The 27,371-nt window shown below is 42.6% G+C and overlaps 1 long non-coding RNA gene across 2 annotated transcripts in view; it reads right to left on the bottom strand.

Moving 5' to 3' along the window:
* Positions 1–27,371, bottom strand: part of LOC147147104 (uncharacterized) — a 48,635-nt gene that overhangs the window by 9,572 nt on the left and 11,692 nt on the right. Inside the window, exon 4 of one of the 2 annotated variants that reach the window (XR_015086884.1) lies at positions 24,153–24,959. The exons of the other annotated variant lie outside the window; for it this stretch is intronic. This is a non-coding gene — a long non-coding RNA (uncharacterized LOC147147104). Of the gene's footprint in view, positions 1–24,152; positions 24,960–27,371 lie in introns of those variants that run through there. 2 annotated transcript variants of the gene reach the window in all.

The following is a 27,371-nucleotide window of genomic DNA, read 5'->3' as shown; positions in this document are numbered from 1 at the left end:
GACTCTTACTGTCCTTATGTAAGTCTTGTTACTTCACAAAATTTAGCGGCATGTATTCATTTGTCACATCAAAAAGCCAAGTCTAGTCTTGTTTATTTTGTCCCTGCTGTTTATGCATTTTAATTCAAAAAGAAATATAAAATACATTTACGGGTTCTATAATCTGTGTTCATAACCATTTTACTTTTGGAAGGAATCATTTGCATGCTGCATTTTCAGCCAAGCAAGCTCAACCCCTTCAGTTAGGGAGGTGTCTCCACAGGAATGTCATGCTGCTCGGCTATGTGCGCTGCAGACACCGAGCTTTCAAGGCTGAGGACGCATACCACTGATCCATTCCAGTCATTTTAGGCTGCGCACATGGCCCCAGGGTGGTTAAGGGAATGCTCCATGGGGCCTTATCTTCACTAAATGCTCACAGCAGCAGCTGCAGGCACAAGTGTGATGTTCTGAGAAACCTGCCGTTGAACATCAAGTACGAGCAAACAGACACATTTCGTCAAAATTTTAGCCAAGGAGGAGCTTGATGAACTTGGAACACACGTTCACATTTTAAGACCAAGAGAAGATTTGGAGGTGTCATAAGAGGATGTGAAGTGGCAAAAGTACACTACAGATACTTTTACTGTCCATTACATAAATACATAAAAACAATGCATCTGCACACAAAACAATGACCCTCTTTTATGAATTTGCATTCATAACGTTGATATACTGAGATTAGAAAAAAAGAATGTTATGTTGCATATTGGTTTTTTTACAGGTAGCTGGTGATGAAACAAGTTTTATGCCACCAAAACATGTTCCCATTCCCATGCTAAAATGGCTAATTATAACAACTGGAGAAATATATATATATCTATTTTTTTTTACATTGGACAGTCTTTTTTGAGCACTGGAAACTTTTGGTTTTCAGGCTGGCAAAATACACAACACATTCAGCACAAGTCAGTCTTGTAGCTGACATCACCAAACAAATTCTCTTAAATAAGGCAAGGAAAGGATAGGGAATATCTTTCTTCTCCATCAGTCACTTCTGTGTCGTCATATAATAGCTGCTGTCCATTTTTTCCACCTTATAAGATCACAATATCTTAACTGCAGTTAAATCCACATGTCTCGATGTCTTTTTTACGTCCCGTCGACATCGGCACGGGTTGTAAAAAGTAACAAGCCTATTTGGGCAAAGAAGTAGAAAGAACAGAAAATTGTTTTCAAATGTTGGGAGTAAAGTCAAAAATTGGTGGAAAAATAAATATTGAAGTGCAGATACTAGGAACATTTGCTTTTGGAGAGGTACAACATATTTGAACTTCATTACTTCCCACCACTGTATGACAGCAAACATTTTTAAATGTAGAGGCGAGTTCTTAGTGTGCTTCCAGTTTGTTGTAATCTGCATGTTAATCTCCAGGCATTCGTTATTCTCTTTGCTTGAGCGCGAGATTACACCTCGGAAAACAATGGAGTTATTTCCAATGGTATTAGATGGAACCCTTGTTTGCAAGCTGGGCGATTTAGGGAGACAAAGGAAAAAAGCCAAGGGTTACAATAACATCTCTTCTGTAGAGATGATCCACCTTAAGTGATTTTCCTTAAATGTTTTTTTCGTGTGTGAAAATCCTTTAGGCAATGCTCTGCCTTCATCTTAACACCATAAGTCGCTTCCATAAGGTTATTTATAAAATGTTGCTTGCCCACGCACCCTCTCCTCTGGTAACGATTGTAATCCATTAAGACTGACACCATATTGTTGATTCAAGGATGTAAAGACAGAATTAGAGATGAAAGAGGGAAAGGATGTCAATAAAAATGTTGGAACAAAGAGCAAAACATAAGCAACTATACAAGGAGGCCCTTAAAGTGGAAGTCAACCCTAACATATTGTTAAAACAAGGCATTCTGATCAATTTTTGTGGAATAAGAGTTAATCCTCACGTTTTTAGCCATCTCTCGGGGCGGCCATTTTGTTACTTCTGTCAACTGAAAATGACATCACCACTGCTCGGGGCTCAGGTACCGACCAATGACAGCTCACCTGTTTTCTTAAACTGAGCCATGATTGGTCGTTATCTGAACCCTGAGCATCTGTGATGTCATTTTCAGTCGACAGAAGTGACAAAATGTCCGCCGCCTGAGATGGCTAAAAACAGGTGGATTTTGGTGCTTAACTCAATTTCAACAAACGCAATATTAATCAGAATGCCGTGTTTCAACTAGAACATCCATTCATCCATTATCTACACCGCTTATCCTCACAAGGGTAGCGGGGAGTGCTGGAGCCTATCCCAGCTGCCTTCGGGCAGTAGGCGAGGGAGACCCCGAATTGGTTGCCAGCCAATCGCAGGGCACACAGAGACAAACATCCGCACTCACAATCACACCTAGGGGCCGGATTTGAACCTGCGACCACTGAACTGTGAGGCAGACGTGCTAACCAGCCGCCCCACATAGAACATGTTCTTGAAAAAAAATATGTTTGGGTTGACGTCCACTTTAAGTAAAAGAAGTTGATCCCCTCAGCCATATTTAGCCGTTCTAACTCCACACTCACTTCTCTTGGCTTTTGTTATGATGCTATACATAAACTCATAAGCAGACACATAAATCACCAGGGGGGCCTGTCAGCCACTGGCCCTCGCAGCGACAAACCCCAGGGGGCGGGTTTACACAAGTGTTTACACACTGATCCTGTGAGATTGCCTATGTGTCAATATGTAAACATGTGGATGAACTGCTGCTCTGTTTTGTTGTGTTGTTTGCTGGGACACAAGTTTCTATTCAACGGCGGGGTTGTTGACATTCCACGTGGCGATTCCGGTGAGGACGAATCAGTGAAGGGACATCTTGACTATGCAGCACCCCATGTTTACGCGGCGGTGCCTCGTAAGCGTGCCCGTTGTAATTAAAACACTCTGCAGCTAGTGTTGCTGTATTACGTGTCGCCATGGATCCATTCATGAATTGCCAAGCACAGCCAACAAAATGTTCATATTAATGTATGTGCCATTGGTATTTGCAGGGCGAAACCTTCAACTGCCACATTAGTTTTATTTTTATGTTCTGCTGTCCTTATATCATGGAAATGGGAGGTTCCGGAGCAGAAATGTCTGCAATGTTTACATACATTCTTTATTGAGTTTTATAAAACCTTGACTATAAAAACAACTCAGGCCTTCAAATGACTTCAAAGAACTGTCATTTAAAAAAAAAAAAACAATTGTAAACAACTAAACTGTTGTTGGGTCTCCATATAAAAATGATGATTCTCCTTTTATTTGTAAGAAAATTGAAATGTTTACATATCTAAATTTTTGACTAATATAGCAACAATGTTGATTTAAAAATAAGCCAGTAGCACAGTGGTGTGAAAACTCCGGCCCCAAGCAGTGGCCCGCTAGAACCTTTGGATCGGGCTGAACAGAGGGAATCAAGAAAAAGTATTTTAGTAATTAATTATCAGTGTCTGAAAGAAGTTGTTTGAAAAACAGGTGCATCTGCCTGTACCGCTGTATACATTGCTTGTTAGGTCATGTGATACAGAAGCAAATAATAACAATAATAAACAACAACGTGCAAAAATGAGCAAAAAATCTTTGGAGAGCTTCATCAGAAAGGGGAAAAGGCCAAATGATGGGACAGAAAAAGAAAATAGCACTTCCAAGAAAAAGAAAGCTACATTAATTAGACGATTTGAAGGCCTACTTAAAACACTTACACACCAAGCCTGCTCTGCATAATTCGTGGTGACAGGCTCCCAAATGAGGCAATGAAGCCTTCAAAACTCCCCCAAAAAGCATGAACTAATTACTTCCAGTTCCACCAGCCTATCTTTGTGATTTTCGCCAATGTCGGCTACCACAACAAAGTTACAGACTAGATTGGACACAAGTCTCCCATGACCCCAACATTAGATTGGCTTGTTGAGTAGAAGGGAAGTTCAGGGACCCCCATTAATTACAACAACTACAGCATATTTTTAATGATTTGGTTTGATTTGTTTCTATGTCGGTCAGTCAAAACAGTACTTTACATGAAACCGGTCCGTCGCACAAAAAAAAAAAAAAAAAAAAAAAAAATAGAGTGGAGCTGCTGATCTAAGACATTTAAATTTGCCCATTTGTTAACAATGCTCCATGTATGCTATGCCCTTCTTTTAATAACGTTGCCTCAGCTGATGAAATTGCTCCAAGTTCAAAGGCGATGTTGTGACACCATGCAAATTACTACATGTGACCCAGTTTAAGCTGCACCTCTAAGGTCAATGGTCAGAGAGTCATCCACAAAGTCCAGACTTTACAATGCTGCGCTAAGATGCGCAGAGTAGCAAGCAAGACAAAGACAGCCCTGTGCTGATGCAACAAAAGGCAACAGAGAACATCAAAGACATGTGTTAGAAGAACCCAGCCAGAGGCAACTCGGCCGTCTGCGCGCATGTTCTCATGTATGCGTTTGTGCACGGGCAGCCAAAGCACACATTGGGCCGCGTGTGATTGTATCACGCCCGCAGCGCTGGACTCTGAGTCCCAATGCGAGTCCCATAGAGGGGCTGGCAGAGCTCCCTGGATAATCAGCTGCTATAGGCCTTGATTAGCTCGGGAATATTGTAAACGTTATTCAGCTTCAGCTGTCCTGCGATGGATCTTGGCACGTCACAGAATAAATTCTTTGTCTGCCCGAGGGGAGTCGAGTGTGGAGAAGGCCTTGTTCGCCGGTGGTAGGAAGGGGGGAGGTGGGGGGTGGGGGGGCTAAGAGCAACCCCACCGCCCCCTTGATGGAGAATTCATAGTCCACATAAACAGAGTTGTTTGCTTTCAAGGCTCTCACAATTCTGCCACTTCTTTTCTTCCTCCTCCTACCATCGGCGATTCACTTCTAAACCTCCCCACTCCACAAAAGACCGACCGGTCAGAGGAGACGATAAAGAATGACATATGTTATGTTCACACAATCAGTACATTTTCTGCCACACAGTGGACCTCCAGTTGCTCCTCCAGAGGCGCTGTCATGTGAGACCACAAGACTAATGACAGCATATGCGAGTCATGTTATTCACATTGCCGGCTATTGATAGTCAGATGAGACTGAGCTGTCCTGCCATAATGAGCGTGTGGTTGAGTGGCATGACCACAAGATGAGGCAGCGTCAAGTGGGCAGTGGTCACTGTAAAGCAGATGAGAGGTGTAGTGGGAGGACAGTGGCAACTTGTATGGCTACGGCTTGTTTGCGTGTGCGAATGCGTAGAAAACAGCAGGTTGATGCTTCAAAGTTATAACCAAGTCAAATGTTTGCATTGTTTTAAACTACTGGGCGGCAGAGAACGGATCGGTCAAACAATTGTAATTTGGATCATGCTGCCACGCTGTGCACCTTCAGAGACACCCACCTACTGATAGGATTCGAGTGCTTTCGTGGGCAGGATAAGGAAAATTACAAAAAAAAACTTCACTGAATCTGCGCCATTATATCAACAAATTGATATACAACAAACAAATTGCTTTGTTCTTGGCCCCATCTGGAAGGATAGAAGTTGTTGGCAAGAAAACACTTTGAAAAACAGTTACATTCATTTGGATTTCATACCATGGTCACCACAAATGGGATGTGTGTCATATCCAACTTCAATTTATGAAGCCTTAATAGCCAAAACCATATGATCATGATTTTTGCTAACTCCTCCACAGCATGGTTCTTAGTGGCAAGGAGGCCGAGGTCATGAGCATCTCCTTCCATTCGCCCCTTTCACATTGCCAATTCAAATTGGCTCTTTCGTAAATCAAACTGCGACTTTGCCATGTGGCATCAGAGCCCTAATAGATGTGGATAGTGGGAAGCCCGAACCACAATTTGAAGTTTTAAAACCAGAGACACACTGCCCATGCCCATTTCTGTTGAAAACTATTTTTTCTGGTCCAGTCGCAGGGACTAACATTGCCGCGCATCTAATTATCTCAATGTGTGAAGAGGCAACAGCTGCATGAGCAAAATTTGGACGCAGCAATGTCTTTCTTAGGAGAGTTCTGTCACACAGACAGATGAATTCCTGCACAACCATTGCGCCAATTTAACAGGAAGGTGTGTGTCAAGGTCTTTTTGGTGTGGAGGCAAAAGTGCAGCGAAGCGAGAGTATTCCAAAACAAACTTATTTATTCACAAAAACAAAACAACAAGGCACATAGAATCAACCAAAGTACTAAATGAACAGTCCATAAAATGCAATGTTCAAAGTAACAAAGAAAGCCAGGGAATAAACTCAAAACTACAGGAAACATAATATTACTTGGTTAATGGGACTACATCAACACTGAGCCAACAAATACTGAAATAAACCAGGGGGCTAAATACAAGCATTCTGATGAGAAAACAAGGCACACCTGGACAAGACACAAGTGGCTGTAGGGAGCTAATTAGTGGACACAACGGACTCGGTGATGAGAACAGGTGGAAATGAAAACCTAACAAGTAGACGTCATGCAAAAAGGGACAAAGGGAAAACATGGCAAAACATAAATCAAAACAAAGTTGACTAAAACAGAGAAACTACGAATTGAGGCCATTAAAAAAATATATATATATTAAAAAAATACGATCAGGATTCTGACAGTAATCCAGAACTGATACAGAAAGAACATTGAACATTTGTCAGATATGAAAATGAACCGGTGTTGGGAAATAAAGGAGAAGCAGAAGGTAGGGCGAAAAATGGTATCCAACCTCTCCGAGATGGGACCTGAATGAAGATGATCATTCACAAACAAACTGACATAATCAAGACTCCAGCTAGAAACATCGCTTATGGTTGACAGCATAAGCAGCAAGGCTTCGGTGTGGTATCACCGTTTTTCCACCGCTCATACGCCGCTAACCGCCATCACCAGCGCACGTACTGACGCCGAAATTACCACAGCAACCCATGTAGATAAATCCAAGCGCTGATGTGTTGACGCAACAAAATCCAATCCAATCAGATCTTATGCAAAACAGGATGACCAACAGGAAAGGTCTGTGCTGTTCTTGGTACTTTTTTCTTTCAAAGACAACATACAGTACGTTCGAATCTGTTATCAAGAACTTCAACGATAATCTCTTTGCAATCTGGCATTCTGTACAAGACGGCAGTAGCTTCTTCCGGCGGCTTTGCATGGTGGTAAAGATGCTGGTGAGGCCTTGATACATTTTCCGAGTCACAACAACACCTTGCTTAGATCAAATACTTATTTCCCCTAAATGAGCAAATAGGAAACGTAAGAATGCCAAAGTAAAGCGACTGGTATGGTTCAGACATTTTTTTCCATTGAGGGGGGATTCACAGGAACTATCCAGAAGTAACACACTGGCTTTATTCATAGACACAAGATCATAAATGGTCACAGTATATCTGGAGTTGATGAGTCACTGGAACTTCACATGCACCTGTGTGGTGCTATTTGGATCTCCATAGGAACAAATCCATTCACAAAATGGTTTCCGTTTTATGTTGATGGACAAATGTTTCAATTCCACAGTTAACATCCATGTAATGGAAGGGGTTGTCAATTTGGATTAGTTAGTTAGTTTCATTTACTGAACGCAAAGTGGAAATTTGTCTCAAGTACAAAAAGAAAAACAGATCAACGACAGAAACACAAAATCAATAACAACCAAAAACGTGAAATAGGCCTACCAGACCCTCAATCCCCTAAAGGTGGGGGTTATACTGCATAGTTTCCCCCAAACCAGCAGAAAAAAAATGTGCAGGGATGATTCACTCTATTACTGGCAATGCACTTGAATGTACAGTAAAGATTCCACAGTTGTCCTATGAAAGTAAAGGCCGTATACATTTTTTTGTCTCTGAAATCACATACTCTAGTGCGAAGCTGAGTCGTTTGCATGTCATAAATATTATATAAACCCTTTTGTTCGAATTAAGGGAGTAAGACTTTCAAATTCTAGAAGAAATTACAAATTACTGACTGGAAGCAGGGTAGTCACTTGAGCATGAGCACATAGTCACATGGTTTCTCAGTGGTCTCTCTGTGTTTATTACAGCATGGGGACAATTGCTTCCCTGGATATTGTACAACTACTTTTACAAAGATGGATCACTTTGAACCTTTTTGTTTTTGAAGCCTGCTGCAGATAGCACTTCAGCAAGTGCAAATAAATCCAACAGGATGACACACTTATTTAAATACAAATAGCCCAGCACTTTTTTTAGACATGTTTTCAAAAGCTTTAGCTTAAAGATAATGCTCTTGCATTGTCGGGTGTTAATGCACAAATACTGTATGGCAGCTCATTATGGTTGGAGTTACACTATATCCTCATGTGCAAAGCTCCTGAGCTGCTCCTACAGTAACAAGCATTTTAAAAGAGTGCTTTAAGTAGAAAAGCGCCAGTTTATTGAAAAGTTGCCTATTTATTGATTACATCTTCAATTTGTCACCTGATAACACCACCTGATACAATATATGCGAGTAACTTACATGTCATGATTTGCAGTTAGTTAGTTAGCTAGCTAGCTCGCTAGCTAGCTAGCGAGCTGCTAGCCTACTATGAATAACCATTGCAGTTGGCTGCTTTACAAGTTTACTACACCATGATCATGTCAGAGAGCTGTTGACTCAAATGAACTTTGGAGTGCAAATGTACTCTATGGAACAATGCCAATGTATGACAATCTTGTACATCAAACACAGCCACTATAACAAGTGACTCATCATGACGTAAAGCATGTGCAAGTGCAACACTTTTGGTAAAAGGAATTTTGGAGAGGACAAGGAAGGGCAGTAGTCTGAATTAAAATGAAAACACCTGTCAGTAGACTGCTGATGCAGGTGTTGATCAGCAGGGGATTTTTCTGCACATGTTACAGGCAGGAGGGTCAGCAGCAACAGTTTTGGTTATGATGCATGCTCAGTGACTATAGCTACAATGTACTGTACATGCACAGCAATAACCTGACCAAGATTGTTAGATGTTGCAGATCTAATCTCAACTATGAAAACATACTTTCTTTAAAAAGTAGAGAATAGAACTAAAAATGTGGATTTATTTATTTATTCATTGTTTGCTGAGTATGAAAATATTTCTTGATATTCACCACAAAATAACCAAAACACAAAACGAGCGGTTGAGCAATTTGTTCTAGGAACTCCCAAGTGAGGCTAAAACTCTGGCAGACAGGAAAGAATATGCCACGTTTGATGAGCAATTGATGTTTCTATTACTTTTTCTCTGTCTTATTTTTTTTTTTCGGGGGGGGGGGGTTCGTCGACTTACGACGGGTTCTATTCCTCCGACAGCTGCGTAACCTGACTTTGTTAGAACGCAGTTGTTAACGGAGTAGTAAAGTCATAATTTCAAGAAATATTGGTATGAGAAAACAGTTTTAGGCCATACATATAGAAGATTCCAGTGGCTAGTTTCTCGTGCACTGTTCGTAACCTCACAAAATTGAATGTCGATAATGTAGTACACGTAGGAGACTTTGTTTGGAAAAACAGATGTGACTCTTGTATTGGGTCTCATAACATTGTGCTACCAGACAAATCAACCAATTCATTCCTCAAGACAAAGGCAAACTACACAAATACACATAAACTTTACTGTCCCCCTTGTTAGTCTTTTAGTCTCGCCAGTTCATGTGGGGATGCTGCAACAATGTAAGCAGTGTTGCCCAGTGCAGACGCCATGTGACAGTTCACATTTCCTGTGTGTGGCTCCGTATAGGAGAGTGTGCACAGACAGACAGATGCCCAGCGCCTTGCCAAACAAACAGCATATGTCGCCAGTGTCCCCATTAAGTTACACAATGCTGGATCACAAGCAGGAGGACATGTGCTTTGCTGTTACGCTGCTACTCCTGCCACATTACTGCCATCATATGCTGTTGGTTAGCTAACAGCATGCGCCTGAAAATGCAAGTGACCATCGCAACATGATTTCATAGCCAGGTGGTAATGTGCAGGGACCCATGTTTCGAGTTATGCAATGGATTATGGCCTCAATCCAGTTCTGTCAATGTATATACGAAAACACAAAAGAGTTTCGACTGACCCATCGAGTAACGACGTGTTCTGTCCTTGTGTGTGGCTTTTTCTTCTGCTTTTTGGCAGCGATCATTTCAAAGGAACGGAAAGCCTCAACAACCGGTGTAAAGAGAAGAACTTTGAATGAAAGCACTTTAATAACTACCATATCTCATATGCGACACTACAAGAAAATGGAAGTGCTGAGTCTTTCTGATGTGTTTGTGATATTGCTAAATAAAAAGCTGACAGATAGCTTGCTGGACTACCAAAGTGGATTTTTGTATAGAAAAACAGCACGAGTTGGATGAAGAAGCTGAATGAAGAACTCTGTCCATACAAACACTGGAGCATCTGAGTCAAATAAGGCAAAGCACTCACCCTAAATGCCTACATTGCCCATTGGACATTCATCATCCACGAGGCACATGCCGAGCATAAAATTAACATCCGGATCTCTTAACTCAAACTTCTGAGTCTACTCTATCTGTTAAAATTCAGCGTATCTCCTTCTTAGAAAAACTGACCCAGATGGGCATTTGCCTAAGGGAACTTTAACACTAGCATCCTTTAATATTTGTTTAACTTAATTTTAATTGAACCAAGCCATCTGGCCTCATTCTGCTACAACTAACACAATTCATTTTTACCATAAATGACTCTTTAGCAGGCTTTGCTTTGTTATTCCGCAATGCATCTGTGTGCGCAGTAGCGCAATAACAACAGCGATAACATCGGCAGCTAAAAGGATGAAAAACGAGATGTTATTGATTTGTTCCCACCACTCTTGAAAATCATTATGGTGACTAACTGAAGGTAAACAAATGAGACAGCTGACTTAACAGAAACGTCGGTTGTTCAGCATGTTTGCTGTTAGCACCTGCATATTTGCTGCATCGTTTTTGTGTAGATGTCGGATAGCAGCATATCTTTTCACTGCGCAAATGAAGATAATGTGCTGGAGTCATGCATTTTTAAATTGCATTAAATTATTTTTTATATCTTACAGCCTGCTAGGTTGTCCAGATAATTATTCAAGTTGTCCTTTTTCGTTTATTTGTCCAGCCTTAGTTGCTTATTACATCCTATTGTATGACATAAGCAAATGAGGTGGGGAAATAATTCTTCGTCATTAGTGGATAATCTCACCTATTTGCAAGTCAACTTCTTAGTTTTTTTCGTAACAAAATACTGTCTAAAGTATGTATGTAAATATATTGGAGCGTCTCTTTAATTAAGGCAATCAAAGGTTAATGTTGTCACGCCGCCAAAAAAAACGCATCAAACTACAGGTACTTTTCAACTCAACCAAACTTCCGCGTCGGAAGGCAAAGATCTGATGTGAATGTGGTAAGTTCCACCTACACACAGTTTAGGGCTGTGCAATTAATCGAAATTCAATAACAATTACAATGATTACACTCCACGATTACAAAGTTGGCATAATCATATAAAACGATTATTAATATGCACTTATATCCAAGGCACTATGTTTGTTTACTCAAGGAAATCATACATGAATGTATACATCTGCACCTTTTTTTATCTTATAATGAATAACTTTATAAATTGTGTTTGGTCCAAAAGGAACTTACTTACATTTATTTGTCGTTATATTTTTTACGTTTAAACCCTTTCTTGTTTTGTACCAAAAAAATAAATGATCATTGAATCATCGTTTGAATAATCGTGATTTCAATTATTACCAAAATAATCGTGATTAATATTTTTTTCGTAATCAAGCAGCCCTAACACAGCCCCTCATGAAACTAACTACTATAAAATATTACAAAATATATGTAGAAAATATATACATATCTATTTTTTAAGATGAGCCGACTAAATGGTATTCAGTTAATGATGGATAAAATTGGGTGTTGAATTCCAGTGTCTATACACATAATATATTCATTCATTTATTTATTCTATTTTTCTAATTAATGAATTAAATTATATAGCACCAAACCACTAACTCCATCAGCTGTCACTGCTGGTAACTATTACAGTTGCAAACTGTACAGTTACAGTTGCAAACACTCTGCTTGCTATTACTAGCTTGCTGTTACTAGCTTGCTGTTCTGTTGAAGGACTTGTGAGACATTTCATACAAACGCTCAACACAACCTGTTGCTCCTAATTTACTTCTGTTCTGTCTATCAGCTTATCTGTTTGTTTCATGTCACAACAGAGTCTGTGGCTTTGCCTCCCTTGGTGTTGACAATTACAATTCAAGGCTAGACGTTTTCTGAGCAGATTGGGGATGAAAAAAAACCTCCTAACACACCTCACCCCATAGGATTATCGGTCAGGTTGATCTTTTCCAAATATCCGATAGTTGGGCATTTTCCAACAGGGGGATTGGCCATTGAAAACGAATGCTAAATCCGATTTTTCAGAAGTAATATTGTCGCGTGTATTGTCACAGAGAAAGGTTTTGGTGCCGACATGAACGTCTCAATATGTGTGACGTATTGCAGCATTGGAGAATGTATCGGGAAAAGCAGCGAGCTAGTAACAAAATCTTTAATGAGAACGAAAAGAATAACTGTCGGCTGTAACCACACCAAAACAACAACGGTAACCGGTGTGTATAGCTTGCGGTGTCATTTCTCCCTTCCCGCTCCTCTGCCCTCCCACGTCCTCTCTCTCGTTACCCTCCCTACCATAGGAAACCAAAGAACTTGTGAAGGTTTCTACAGTATTTATATGGGCAGACAGTGGATGTCGTGTGTGAAACCAAGCTGCGTGCAAATGAGCATTAAATTCAACTGTTATGAAGTCAGTCAATAAAGCCCAGCAAGGCAGTGTGTCAACAACTTTGTTTACTCGCTGCTGGTCCCTCACGCCGCCCTAGCAAAGAAAACAAATTACGAGAATACCCTGGTTAGCTTAGCGCTAGCTAGCGACTGGTGTGACGCAAGCAGATTGATTTAAATTGAACAAAAACACTTTGAGTTCTGCAGCTGGCCAGTGTACAGTGAGGGATCCTGGAGGCTAAAGTCAGATATTTAAAGAAAAAAAAGAAAACTTTTCCATAGGTTGACGCGGCTACGCAAACGCGTCGGTGTACACTCGCTTGGTAAAGTGATTTGGACAACATATGTTGTAGATAAAGTGCTATATAAGTGTACTTCATTTAACATTATGATCAAATTAGATTTTTTTATATTTTGGACTAAGTCATGTTTTTCGACAAAAGTACAATTAGCAACCCATTCGGGTTGAGTCACTTGTTAAAAGATAAACGAATAGCGAGCACAAATTTTGCATTCGAGTCCGAGCTCTACTGTGAACCTGTCCGGTGGCGACATAGATATTGCGTATAAACCCATCAACCGATCCAGACCAGAAAAAACAAACTATAGATGTGAAAGTCAAAAGTGGAAATGGAGATTAATGGTGCAACATGACATCATTTTTGTTATGACAGCATCTGTAATCTGCAGGAACAACAGGTCCTGCCAGGCCGTGCTAAGGAGCATCTGGGACATCCATGCGTGAACCCTCCCAACCTGTCTGCCCGTGTATGGGAATCAACCGCTATCTACCAGACAGACAAGAGCCTATTCTCCACACATCTTAAGAGGCCATTTACAGCCCTCTTGTATTGAGACTGAGATGAGATTAAGCTGTTTATTCTACATACATTACCTCCGCTACATGTAATAGGTATAGTCGATGAGGCAAATATTTCATACTGCACTGCAAGAAATCCCTCGCTGATATTTACTATCTTTTGTCTAGTTGGCGGGAAAAGGCTGACCTTCAACTTCATAAGCGATTAGCTGTCACTCGCATTTACAACAGCAGCTGTGGACAAAAGCAACACTATAAAGAAAGATGAGAATGACCCAAAACAATAAAAAGGCCCCAGGGTGGCTGAAACGTTCCGTAAAGTTGAGTGAAGGTAAAAGAAATACTGTTGCTGTTTTGCAAATTTCAAGAATGATTAGAGAAATGTACCAAAGCGAATGAGAAAAGGTGTAAGAAAAGAATGTGTCACGAGAAGTTGAAGGATAATATAAACCAGAAATTACATTAAGTAATGTGCCACCGGAGTTGGGCCCTGTTGTTGGCTGCTAGCAATAGTCATTGAATAGGTCGTTGCTACGTTTTAATTGTCTGTTATGAAAGACGATGTTTTGAGTTTCACATCAGTGGTTGACTTAATTTCATGCTTGTGGAACAGACATATAATTTGAAAAATTAGTTTACAACTGTGGCATAACTTTTGTCATACACTCCTCTCCCTCATTAAAGAATGAAGTGTTTGAACGGTGTTTTATCACTAATGCAATGGGAATCCTATTGTTTTGAAGTGAGAACAAGTCAGTGGTTGTTTAAGGTTGCAGATAAATTTTAAGTTAATTCGGTGGAACTTTGAAGTTTAACAAGCAAACAAAAAGCCAGTAATTAGCTATGTCGCCCCCTCTATGGACAGTTATTGAATTCACAGAGGTTAGATAACGCTCCTTCTGTTCCTGACAGTCAAACTGTCCTTTACCGAGTCGGCGGACGACCGAGGGGGTTCACAATTCCTACTTTTTGCACATCCATCACCAACTGTACAAAAAGCACCAGAAATCAGATCCCTTGTCGGGCAGCTGTCGCGTGCAGCTGGTAACTGGAGACCGGCCCCCCCCTCTGACAAGCCTTTTAATTCCACACATGTGGCGCTACCTGTCCAGTGTGGAGAGGACAATTTTATGCTCTTGGGGGCAGCTGCCGCGGTTTGGGGGTCTTAAGCATTCTTACACGGGGTCCATCCATCCGTGCATGCACACTTCCCTCAGCCCCTTTTCGGGTAATTGCTCACAAGTGTGCGGATAAGTCGGGAGAAGTGTGTCTGTGTTTATGAAACCTAAATACTGCCTGCTGGCGCACACAGTGTGTCCTCCAGAGATGCCGCAAAAGGGGACTTAAGGAGCTGCAGGCAATGGGGGAGGACACTGTTCCGTCATTGCGGTGATTATTTGTACTTGATGCACTAAATTTATAACAGTTTTACACAAGCACATGTTAATTAGTAAAAGAAGCTCGGTTTTGGCTGCTCTTTCATCCCTAAGGAGGTTCCAGGCAGGCAGCTAGGGCGTTGCTGCATTTATGATTCACAGCTCTGGGGAACACTTTGTCTGATTGTGGGAACTCTTAATTGTGTAACAAACTATTTCCATCGCAACGTTGCAGAACGTCTGCAGAGCTCCATTGCCTTGTATTGCTTTGTTAGGTGTGTCCATAAACAGGAAAAGTATGGGAGAACAATAATTTGCCAGTGGAGGGGAGGGAGCGAGACTCTGTGTCCTACTGGGAAAACGAAGCACGGAATGTACTTCTAAGAAAGTAACTGCATCACCACGGGCTCTGCGCTGCACAACAACTCCACAGGCACAGTTTCCTTAGCCTCATTCCTGGGATTCACCTCTATATCTCATGAGGAACAGTGCAATACTTTGCAATACTGGCCTAGGTTTTCCCCTAATACCGCCCTCACACACCCACACAATCAAGGGGAATTCAATCAATGGTTGTTTGATTGGATCACCAAGACTGCATGAAATACGGATGAATTCTGTTCGTATCTAATGTCATTCAATTGGAAAAGGGACATTCAGGCTAAGTTTCAGAAGCAGGATTTAGTGGAACTTTTTTTTCATTTATTTATTTTATTTATACTGATTATAATCCATCCATCAATCCATTATCTATACCGCTTATCCCCACAAGGGTCGCGGGGAGTGCTGGTGCCTATCCCAGCAGTCTTCGGGCAGTAGGCGGGGGACACCCTGAATTGGTTGCCAGCCAATCGCAGGGCACACAGAGACAAACATCCGCACTCACAATCACACCTAGGGGCAATTTAGAGTGTCCAATTAACCTACCAAGCATGTTTTTGGAATGTGTGAGGAAACCGGAGTACCCGGAGAAAACCCACGCAGTCACGGGGAGAACGTGCAAACTCCACACAGGGATGCCGGGGCCGGGATTGAACCCACGACCTCTGAACTGTGAGGCGGACGTGCTAACCAGTCGACCACAAAAATTCAATTATTGCTGTATATAGTGTGTGGCATAGCACACACAGAAGCAAATCACACATATGCATGCAAGGAGAGAGTTTGAGTGAAAGAGGTGCGCAAACAGTGCTACACCTCTTGTGCTAGGGAGAGAGGGGACGGTGCCTTGCTCAATGGCACCTCTACAGTAAACAGACTAGCATTTCTGCAGTAACTCCAGCAGTTGTGGTTTTGAGATTTTCTCCACGGTGGGACTTGAACCGTGACCCTCTGGTTCCAAAGGCATAGTCGTGCCCCGCATCTTGCCCAAAGTCAGCTGAGTCAAAACTCCAGATAACCCCAATGAGGACAAATGATATAGAACATTTGGATTGAAGATTTTTTGATTTTCTGCCAACGAGCGAGATGTATAATTGTTCTGAAGACCAGATGCACCTCATTTTGTTAATAATGATTTTTGAGGAGCCACGAGGGATGTTGTATACAGAGAGCACTTTTATCCTGGCCTCACTTGTGATGGAAGTATTGCTGTCCTTGTGTTGACTGAACTGACCGCAAACAGGCTCAAGGTACATTTTGTTGTGTTGACAGGAGGCGACGTCTGGCTTGAGGTAAATGTTGTGACAAAGAGGCTTTGCTTTAGCCACAGCAGTAAAAAGCCCACTTCAGTGAGGTTTTGATGTCCTTACATGCTGTCTCACGACCGACAAATGATATTCTTGAATTAGGCCTTGATGGGAGGGCTCAAGCACGCAGCGAAAAATAGACTAAAGACGGACTACAGACGAAAGACGGATTAAATACATGGACTTCCGACTATGCTTAGTCCGTCTATTTAATAAAAAAGGTTCCCGTCACTCGTCAACAAAACGGATGTCCGTCATAGGCTGATAGACAGACCGGTCCGTCACATAGACGGAATGCCCAGCTCTGTGTGTGAGTGTGTCACCACTAAAACAACAATAGTGGATTGCGAAGCCATTGTAGTGTACACTACTCAATTTACTCGTACAGTAGCCATATTACGTATATCATATTCCAAATCCATATATTGTCTACGTATAGGATACGTATTCAAAAGACGGTTTTGGATCTTTGACATTTGGGTGTACTGTGAACTGATCTGGTCGTTCAATATGTTCCCAACTGCTTCCAAGATGTTAAAGTTGGATTCGTAGAGGCCTGCGGCATGGAGAGGGAAAGGTCGAAGGGATTTTAATCTGACCAACTGATTTACGGGAATTGTTTTCCTCCAGCAGTTTTTTGCATAAGATGGGCAACATTTTCTCTGCGCAGGCTGGCCAGGGTAATGCCTGATATTAGGCAGGCATCCGGTGATTATCCACATGGTGTCGTCGAGGGTGATATCAACCTCGGTACACTACAGCACCACACTGGTGAGGCATATTCTGCAGTGCCTGTACGGAGTGCTCGATGCCAGCATCCCAAAATGATCCAGGAAAGGCTCCCAGCAAGTTGTTTCAAGATGCGAGTTTGGCATAAAGAATGTCGATATTTTGTTTGTACGTAAACTGTCTGTACAAGTACATGGGGGATGGTTTATGTGGAAGTGAAGTTGGTGTCTAGTCCTTCCTTATTATTCAATTGGAATGGTGTGACGATGGTCTTTGGGCAAACTCAGTCTTCGTCTCCACCTTCTCAAGTATTCCGATATTACAGCCATATCCTGCAGTATAAGTGCTTCCTCCAACTTGTGCCAGCTTTTCCGAGAATACAGCATAATGCCGGGTCACCAGCATACCCGTACTGGTGGGACTGGGTTTTAGACGTGTCAGTGACATGGTTTCGGTTAAGACCCAGGAACATAAAACACAAGCAGTTCATGTTCCAACTACAGGCTTTCACAATTTCCAGTTATTTTTGTAGGTCCGTGCGAACGGAAATAGTTTTTTACAATGTTGCAGTCTATATGAAACTTCATCGATTAATCAGTGGTGTTAGTCTTATCTTCCCTTTTAACATGATTAATCTTCCACTAAATGCATCGCTTGATCAAGGATTACTCTCTTATCTCTTTGTTGTGTCTTCATGCTGAGAACATCTTCCAAACCTCCGATCCCTCAATTAATCTGTATCCAAACACAATTCCATGACGAAGTCGCATTGCACACAAAAGCTCTGTATTCTGCCGCCAAATCACCGGCGGTTATTTTAACTCACTCATCTCTGGAACAAAGAGAACAATGCTCAAGATCATGATCAAAAGGAACTGATCTTCATATCCCTTTTCGCCATCTTTAAGGCTTCAAAAGCCTTCAAACGTCTCACAAAGGAAGGGATGGGTTTGGGGGGTGGGGGTGTGGGGGGCGCCTGCTGAGGGGGCAGCTGCCTGCGAGGTGAAAGCAGCCAGAAAACATGAACGCGTCTAATAATACCTCAGCTGCGTTTTCAGACAGTGCGCCTGCTGCCTCGCTGTCTGCCTTCCTCGCTCGTCGTCTGTGCTGGCTCGCTGCATTCTGTGAGGGTGACGGTGCGTTGAGTCAGCCCGGACTTTCCAGACTCTGCTCCACGAGTCCTCGCTGGAACTCACGAATGCTTTCCTGGCAAATGTAAACACACGTGTTGCTTTGTTCTTCCTCCCAAGTATTTACCATCATACCTTCCTCCTTCCATTTAGTAGAGTGCCCCCCCACCGGCCCCACTGTATCACGGTTCATCATTCACGGTCCTGCTCTATCACATATTTTTAAGCAACCCCCCCCCCACCAAAAAAAAAAAAAAATCTGCAAATTTGCAAAAGCCGTACTGCTGATATGTTGGGGAGTTTGACTTTATATGGTTTGGTTGAACATGTTGGGGCATAAATACGAAATGTTTATTTCTGTTTTGTTATTTGTGATAGTTGTACTGTAAACTTTAACCGGAAGTGACAAATAAACAGCTTTAAGCAACCATACTTTGCCTTTTTCTTGGAGAATTGCAAACAAAAGACTGAAGTGTGTTTTGATCGGTTTTGATGTGTTTAAGGCCTTCGAGAGGGATAAAACTATAAAAACTTTTTTTTTTTTTAGCTGATCTATTGAGGCTGGGTCTGTAATATCTCCAGCCATAAACAGGGGGTTCACTGAACTTCCCTGAAGCATTTACTTGTTGACCTGTGTAAAGGCAAATGAGCCCTGGAATGCACCCCCCCGGGTTATGAATCAGTGACAGATTCATGTCACATGCAAGTGTGAGACTCGGCTTTCAGCTTGCACCAAGACAGTCTGGACAGCTTGAGTGTACTGTTACTTGAGTGTGAGAGTGTGCCATTGCTTCACATGTTAGCGTGAAGCCCACCTGAGAAATACCGAGAGTTCCTTAGATACGGCAAGAACAAACAGACCGCTGACCCCAAGTCAGCTGCGACTTCTTGAGGTTAGGTAGACGGTGTTGAATGCTGTGAAGCTCGTGCGTGTGCGCGTGGTCTGTGAATAAAGTAGTGCATTTGTGGTGAGCTACTCTATGGTTTTAAACCAAAAAATATAACAGCTGGTCCTCAGCTTGCTCAATGAACAGCAACTGACTCAATCAGTTGGAGCTGTTATTAAAAAAAAAAAATAAAAAATAAAAAATAAAAAAAAACATTCCCCCCCCAATTTTCATAATAATATGCAGTACACCGGGCTAGTCTGGTCTCAAGACAAGTTTGGCCTTTGGTGATTGTCTGTTTTCTAATTCAGCTCATTTCATCATTCCATTACTTGAATAGTTTCCACAAGGTCAACTGGAATAAAGTATGAGTGGTGGAAAAGCTTTCCCCTCAATATTTTTTGGGGGGGGGATTTCATAGACAAATGCAGACTGACGGCACTTGCTGTTAGAGTGAGTACGTGCGTTTCAGACTAGCGCAAAACATACATGCTAGCTCAGTTCACAAGTCACAATCTCAGTTTTCCGTCCATGTTCAGCAAGAGAGAAAAGTAGCTTGAAAACATACCAAAAGCTTCATATTTTTACTATAATATTAATAGTTAGTTTTGTTTTACTACAGTATCTGTTTTTTTATTTGAAACATCAACATTAATAAAGTTTCAATGATGACGAAAGTTTGACGTTTAATATGCTTCACATTATTAATTCCTTAGAGGCTCCAGCGTATTCCCAACACTGACGATCAGTGAGATAACACCTCACCGTTTGTTTGCACAGTGGAGATAAAATGCAGCTCTGTTTTGATCATAAAACATTCATGAGCTGCACATCTGGGCCTGTTGCTCAGTGTTTGCACCCAAGACACACACACACACACGCAAACATTCACATGCACCTGTCGTTGCCAGAGCAGTTTTATGACGACACTCATGCTGCCTGGAGCTAATGTTAACTTGCCGGTGTGTCAACTCTGCATCTTTATGTGCATGTGCAAGCTGCAGGCTGCGCCTCTGCTGCTTGTTATACCCGATAAAACTGATAAAGGGTGAGATTTCATCAAAAGTTGTCGACCACAACTTGATCCCATCTCACTAAATGACAGAAACAAGATTGAAGAAACTGTTAAGGAACTTCCCAGGAGGACCTCCAAGAACGGAACGAAAAAGAAGGTCTTACTTAAAAGTTGGATCCAATATAAAAGATGATTGGAAAAGAGGGAAATAAATCACATGCGGACAGGTAGGGTGAGTATGGAGGGTGCTCCAAGACAGCGATGTGCTTCTCAGCCGGGAACTGTCAGATGCTCAAGGCATTGTGAACAGGCTCGTTGTCATGGTGAAGCAGTCATGAGCTCTCCTGCCACAACTCTATTCTATCATATTTGTCATTTGGATTTCAAATACATCTTTTGTGACACCAGTCCTGGAACATTTCTGACACCCCTGGTCTCGATATATATATATAAATATATATATATATATATATATATATATATATATATATATATATATTAGAGCTGCAGGAGAGCTGTTGCCTACCTCAGCTGGCTTTGCATGAGAGGTGCAGTACACCCTGGATTGGTTCACCAGTCAATTGGCTAAGGAGCACCTAAGGACAATTTCGAATTCACAATTAACCTAACATGTATGTTAGGTTTGGAATGTGTGAGGAAGGCCGGACTCAGGCATGTGAGACAGATATGCTAACCACTCACTCCCCAATCCTGCAATTTTCCCTGTTGTCCATCAAGGAAATGTGGTGAATCCCTCGAAACAAAGCTTCAGATAGCAAAAGAATAACGCGACTTCTTGATTACATATTTTCGCTTTTTTTTTTTTTTTTTTGCATGAATGATGAATTCCATGCTAGGAGACAGTCAATTGAATCATGCAGGTTAAATGAGGCAGGTGTGAGTTGACTGGCGTGAGATGATCGGTGACAGATAAAATGTCTTACAGGAAAGACAAGTTCCCCCCCCCCATTAGCTGTAATTAACCACAGTGCTGATGTAAATCCAGTTCCAAGACACGCTCTTCATGAAGTCACCTGGTGAAATAAAGGCTATTGTGGTTAGATCGGCTTGACGATAAGGATGCTAGGTGGCGAGCAAGTTTTCAACTGGTAGACAATGTCTAGATATCGAGGGTGACAGATTGTTATCGGCGTTGCAGCAGAACGTGCCATTGTGAGTGCAAACAAACAGTTCAAGTCAAGGCGGCTGTCTAGCAGAAAGTATGGTCTTTGTTTATGCACATTCACGAATCCATATGTGCGCGTGTTTGCAAACACAACAGAAGAAGTGTGTGCGCTATTTGATGTCAACAGGTGTGCGTCTGTGTGCTCCTCGGCTACAAACGTTATAGAGACATAAAGTTGTGTTTGCACTGGGGGGGGGGACCTGCCTTAGCTTTCTGGGGAAAATTGGCATCTGTAATATATGCGAGTAATTACATCTCAAGGCGACTCGTGGGTTTACAGTTCAGGCGTGGTGTGACAGTTAAAGTTAAGAGTCTACAGAATGACAGTATAATAGAGTTGAACAAACAACAGTATGTGTATATTTGCATGGGGTTATGTTTTAATGCTGCATTTGACGCACTTGTCACGGGAGTCTAATACCAATATGACAAATTGCAGCGTATGACAGCGCTTGGATTAATTCTGTGCATTAGACCACAATTATGGGAGTTAATTACTGCGTCAAAATCTAAATCAGTGAACAGTTAGTAAAAATAAACCATTAATACAAAACATTGATTGCTTTACATAGGCTGTCAAACGTCTTCGTCATGTTACAATTGTCACTGAATGACAGGTTGAGATTTTTTTTTTACCGGTATCATGAGTGAGTGAGTGAGTGAGTGAGTGAGTGAGTGAGTGAGTGAGTGAGTGAGTGAGTGAGTGAGTGAGTGAAAAGATGTCCGGGTAAAATGTTTATGTTGAAATATTGTACCATGAGTGGGAATTGCATAACTTCACAATATTTTGCCATGATAACTTTAATGTCACAATACAGCAGGACTGCAACTGATGATTATTTTAATAATCAATTAATCTGTCAATTGGGAAGGTATTAATCAGTGAATCATATATATTTATAGAGAGAGAGAGAGATAGAGAGAGAAAGACAGAGAGAAAGACAGAGACTGAGAGTGAGACTGAGACTGAGACTGAGACTGAGAGTGAGACTGAGACTGAGAGTGAGAGTGAGAGTGAGAGTGAGAGTGAGAGTGAGACTGAGACTGAGACTGAGACTGAGACTGAGACTGAGACTGAGACTGAGACTGAGACTGAGAATGAGAGTGAGAGAGAGAGAGAGAATGAGAGAGAGAATGAGAGAGAGAAAGAGAGAGAGAAAGAGAGAGAGAAAGAGAGAGAGAGAGAGCTTGATTGTATACATATAGTGAAGATACGCGGGATGGCTCTATACAACAATACACTGAAGTTTGTAACTGATCTCCTTTCATGCGATTGGTCAAATGCTCCCTGGGCTACCAATCAGTTGAGTGAATGAATGCACAGAATTGTGATCACCAGAGTTGGGCATTCTGTCTGACCCATGGACCGGTCCGTCTCTCCGTCACTGACGGACGCCCGTTTTGCTGGCAAAAGACGGAAACTCGGCCCAGACCGCATTGATTGTATATTATACGTAACAGGTGGGGGTATGCACCAATGAGAGAATCATCAGTTACTCGGGCTGACTAAGAATTAGTATAGTAGCTTTGAATACAGAGACAGTTTTACAGAGTCCTTGTGAGTTAAGTTTTACATTTCTATTTTTATTTTTGGAAAGAGTGGAGTTACGAGGTTGTGAAATGGTATTTTGTCGGTCAACACTCAATTTCAAAAGGTGGCAGTAATGCACCAAAAGTTGTTAGCCAACTGCTAAAAGACAGAAGAAGAAAGAAGAAGATGACAAATTCCAAGAAAAAAAACATTATTTTATTGTAATGGGTAATTTATTTCAGTTTTCAAAGAAGAAGCATTTTAATCCTTTAGGATTGTATCTTTGGCAACAATGTGACACAGGATGCTGGTCTGAACAATTAGCGGACCGGCGGAACTTTGATGGAAGCGTGGTTAAAATAACACGACGGACTGACCGAAGGTCGATTACACTTTTGTTCGACTTGAAAAATAGACGGACTGACGGATGACGGACGGGTACCCAGGGTTGCTGACGGATGACGGACCGGCAAACTGTAGTAAAATACTCACCTCTGGTCATCACAGTGTTTGAAAGCGTTCTTTCACGGGCCGCCATCCTGATCCCAGGCAGTCGCGTGAGTGCGACATTTTCCAGCACGTGGTCTTTTGTCTTGCTACACATACAAACATAATTTTTGTGTAGGACAAAGCACTGTCAAAGGCTCTCTAATCTCATCAACCATCAATCTAATTACTAGGGCATCCTCCAACCCAATTAAATGTCGCTCGTTGCTCGTCAAGGGAGACAATGACAACTTGAATAGAGCCGTCACTCTGGATCAGACAGACGTGTTGCCTTGGCAACAAGGGTCAGTGGGTTTACAGCTGAGGGGGTGGATGAGGATAGAAGTGCGGATGGTGTAAGAAGAGTCATCCCAAGTCACCCGTGTTTGGTGTTTGTTTAAAAAAAACAAACACTGTAAATAAGACACACTTGTCCTGAAAATCAGTATCAGCGATCTTTCACTTTATTTTTCCACTAACTAATAGATAACTCCTGAGTGGTTTAACTGGTTTCGCTTTAATACGACAAGTCATTTAAGGCCATTAACCTTCAGCTCAATGCATTTGCCACGCTGCTTCACGGGAAACTGCATCTCAATATAATGGATCTAATAGTGTCTCAAAATCTCACTTAAAAAGAGTGTTGTTGTACTCCTCAGAATGGCCTGTCTGTGTCAACAGTCTCCGGCTGAACTGGATTCATTATAAGTGGAGCTTGCATAAAAACAGGGCTGTAAATGACACTTAACGGGGAAAGTCTATTCATCCCTTCACTGAAAGGGCACTTTTTACATTTGTCTTTGCACAATGAAATCAGACCTAGTACAAAAGCTGTACTACTTTTACAAATATTGACCTAAGTTTTGGTTGTCACAGATAAAGAAGAAATTTGCTGTGGATCGGGACAATCGCCACATTTGATGTAGCAATCAAGAGTTATATATTATGAGAAAAGGACCAGGCAAGAGGGTGGGGAGTCACTAGTTAGCTAGCTGTGGCGAAAGAAGCTTGGCATGTGTGGCAGTCACAGGACTGGAGTGGAACAGCATCACCCTGCATGACTTCCACAGCCATCTTTGCCTCTGTCCGCACAGTGGAGAAGTGAACCCACTTTAAGTCTTCATCGCGGTCCTGTTTGGCTCTGATATCCTATAGGCAGGCAGAACAGCTGCCGCTAAGCCACTATGGCTGGCCTCGACTCCCAGTAGAGACCCACAACTCTTCATGCCTGTCACTACCTTCATCCCACTGTCTCCCGAACCCATCTTTGCTGTCTCCTTTGCGGCAGTTTTCAGAAATTACCAAACGTGTCCTTGTCAAGTTGCAGGGAGCAAACGAGGTTCTGCAAACAAGAAACGCAGAAGAGGAGGACAAAGAAAGCTTCTTTAGCATTCTGTCATGCATTAAGTGCATGGCCACACTTGCGTGAAAAAAACACACACACACACACGCATGCATTGAACCCCACCCCTGCCACCCTCTAATCTGCACGGTTCCACCCCGAGGGCTTGAGGCCGGGGCAGCTGCTACTGATGGAGCCACAGAGCCAGCTGTCCTCGCACACTCGAGCCCTCCTCGCGCATACACTCACGCCCCTCTACTCATTCATTTGGGACAATGGAGGTTGTTGGCGTGGTTATGGGCGTGTGCGAGGATCAAGATTTTGGAGTGTGCCGTAGTCAAAGGGAGGCGGCAGGAGGGTGGTTGACACAGTACGGGGGGTGGGTGGCGGTGGTCTGAGGTTTGGCAGGGCTTCACAGTCACTAAAGTGTTTTTTAGGTTCGCTTTGTGTCCCGGCAACAGTTGGCGGCACGTGTGCCGATGACACGCCTCTCTGCTTTATTGTCCGTGCAGGCCGAGGGTTCAGCCCGGTGACCTGGCAGCAACATACTGACAGGTTTGCAGGAACCTAAAGAGGCTCAAAGATGGATGAGTCTTTTTGCATCATTTATTGTCATGCAAGCGGCTCGGGATAGAATGAAATTCAGTGTTCAACTGTTGAAAGCCGAAAGACAAATTCATCGATTTTATGAATGACTCCAGCTACGAAATCACGATCTGGATTATTTTTGGATCATGGTCATAACTCACATGGCTGAGCTGATTCCAATGTAATTTGATATGGAGCTTTGGTATGACCCATGGACCAATTGAGTAATGTCAGCTTGGGCTATAACTCACAAAGTTGCATATGAGGTTGTAATTCACGCACATTTGGTTACAACAGACCACAGAAAGTCTCTTTGTCTGCGAGGTGAGTGCACAGCTTTTTCACCCCTGGATCTGGGTTCAGGTCTGGATTGAAGATGCTTCTTAACAGAGTTCATTGACAAATGTGGTGTCACAAGTTGGATGGTCAGCCTTGAGGCCAAATTCAGTGTCATTTTCAGTCGACAGAGATGACAAAATGGCCGCCCCCAGAGATGGCTAAAAACGAGTGGTTTAACTCTTATTCCACAAACAGAATGCCTTGTTTCAACTAGTGGGCTTGCATAGAGCATATTCTTGTAAAAAAAATATACTTGGCTTGACTTCCGCTTTCCTAGCTGTTCCAGCAAGCAAACAAAGTCTTTAAACTCTTGCATGCCGCATTATCAACTTGCAGAAAAACAATTCATCCTATCACCCTGTTTTGATTGGTTTATCCCTTATCGCCGACCACTTCACTTCCTCGTTCGTGCTGCAACTGGCTCAAGCTCCATTCTCGTCCCCGATTGGCTGAGTTGCTTTCAGCCTGTGCCACTTGATTGGTTTCGTGTCAAGACAAAACGCTGCCATTCGCCTAGCGGTGTCTGCTTTCCGAATAGCGCAGCTGCTTGGGTGAAAGTGTGCGTGCGTGTGCGGAGGCTGGCTTGAGTGGGCGCGTGTGAGGTGGCCAAGGTGTGTAGTTAGCAACTAAAGGGACCATATGGCTGATGACACATTCACGCACACCTGACGGCTGCCACACACCTGCTGTTCTTGTATACGGCTGAGTAGGACCCACATCAAAAGGAGACGAGCCCTCGGGGACGTTTGTGTGTTTATGTGTGTTTGAAGAGGCATCCACTGGCTTTTTGCCAACAAAGGGGATTGTATTTGAATGAACGGCGACTCATGTCTGTCGTGGAGGGAGTTGAAAGAACGTAGAAAAGAGTATGCGGGGTTGCCGCGCACACACACCACACACGAACACAGCCCGCAAATAGACTTAAGGCCCTGATACACCAAAACGACGTTCACCAACAGTGACAGACGCTTACCCCCTGTGGCGTCGGGCCGGCTGTCGGCACGTCGCGCTGGCAAAGCACACCGCAACGACAGACAGCGACGCTGACCATTAAAGTACCTTCTGCGCATGCATAAGATGTAATACCCTTCCATACCATCGGCGGCGGTAGTCACTATTTCTCATTGATAGGAAAATCCAACCGGAAAGCTGTTGGCCGCGGGCAGATTATAAAAACGTAAACAATGCATTCAGCTGTATTCTTCGCTCACGATGAACTCGCACGTGAAGTAAACCATCACGTTCTTGACACGGTATTGTGAAATACTTACATCGTCAACCCTCGCTCTTGTACTTGTAAGAAGATTAAGGCAGCGGAGGCGTGCTCACTGTTCTTCCGCATTTGTCACTTCCCGTTGGTGCTCCGCGCGCTGGTTTGCTAGCTAACAGCCAATCAGAGTGACCAAATGTCCCGACTGGCGACGCCGATTCAACATACGTAAACGCCCCCCAGACGCTTACGGACGGGTTACGACACTACGACGG

This window comes from Filicampus tigris, chromosome 5, assembly GCF_054856515.1.
Source record: "Filicampus tigris isolate MCC_2025a chromosome 5, RoL_Ftig_1.0, whole genome shotgun sequence".
Classification (NCBI taxonomy): Eukaryota; Metazoa; Chordata; class Actinopteri; order Syngnathiformes; family Syngnathidae; genus Filicampus; species Filicampus tigris.
Note: the sequence above shows the minus strand (reverse complement) of the source record. Positions and strands in the feature narration are given on the sequence as shown.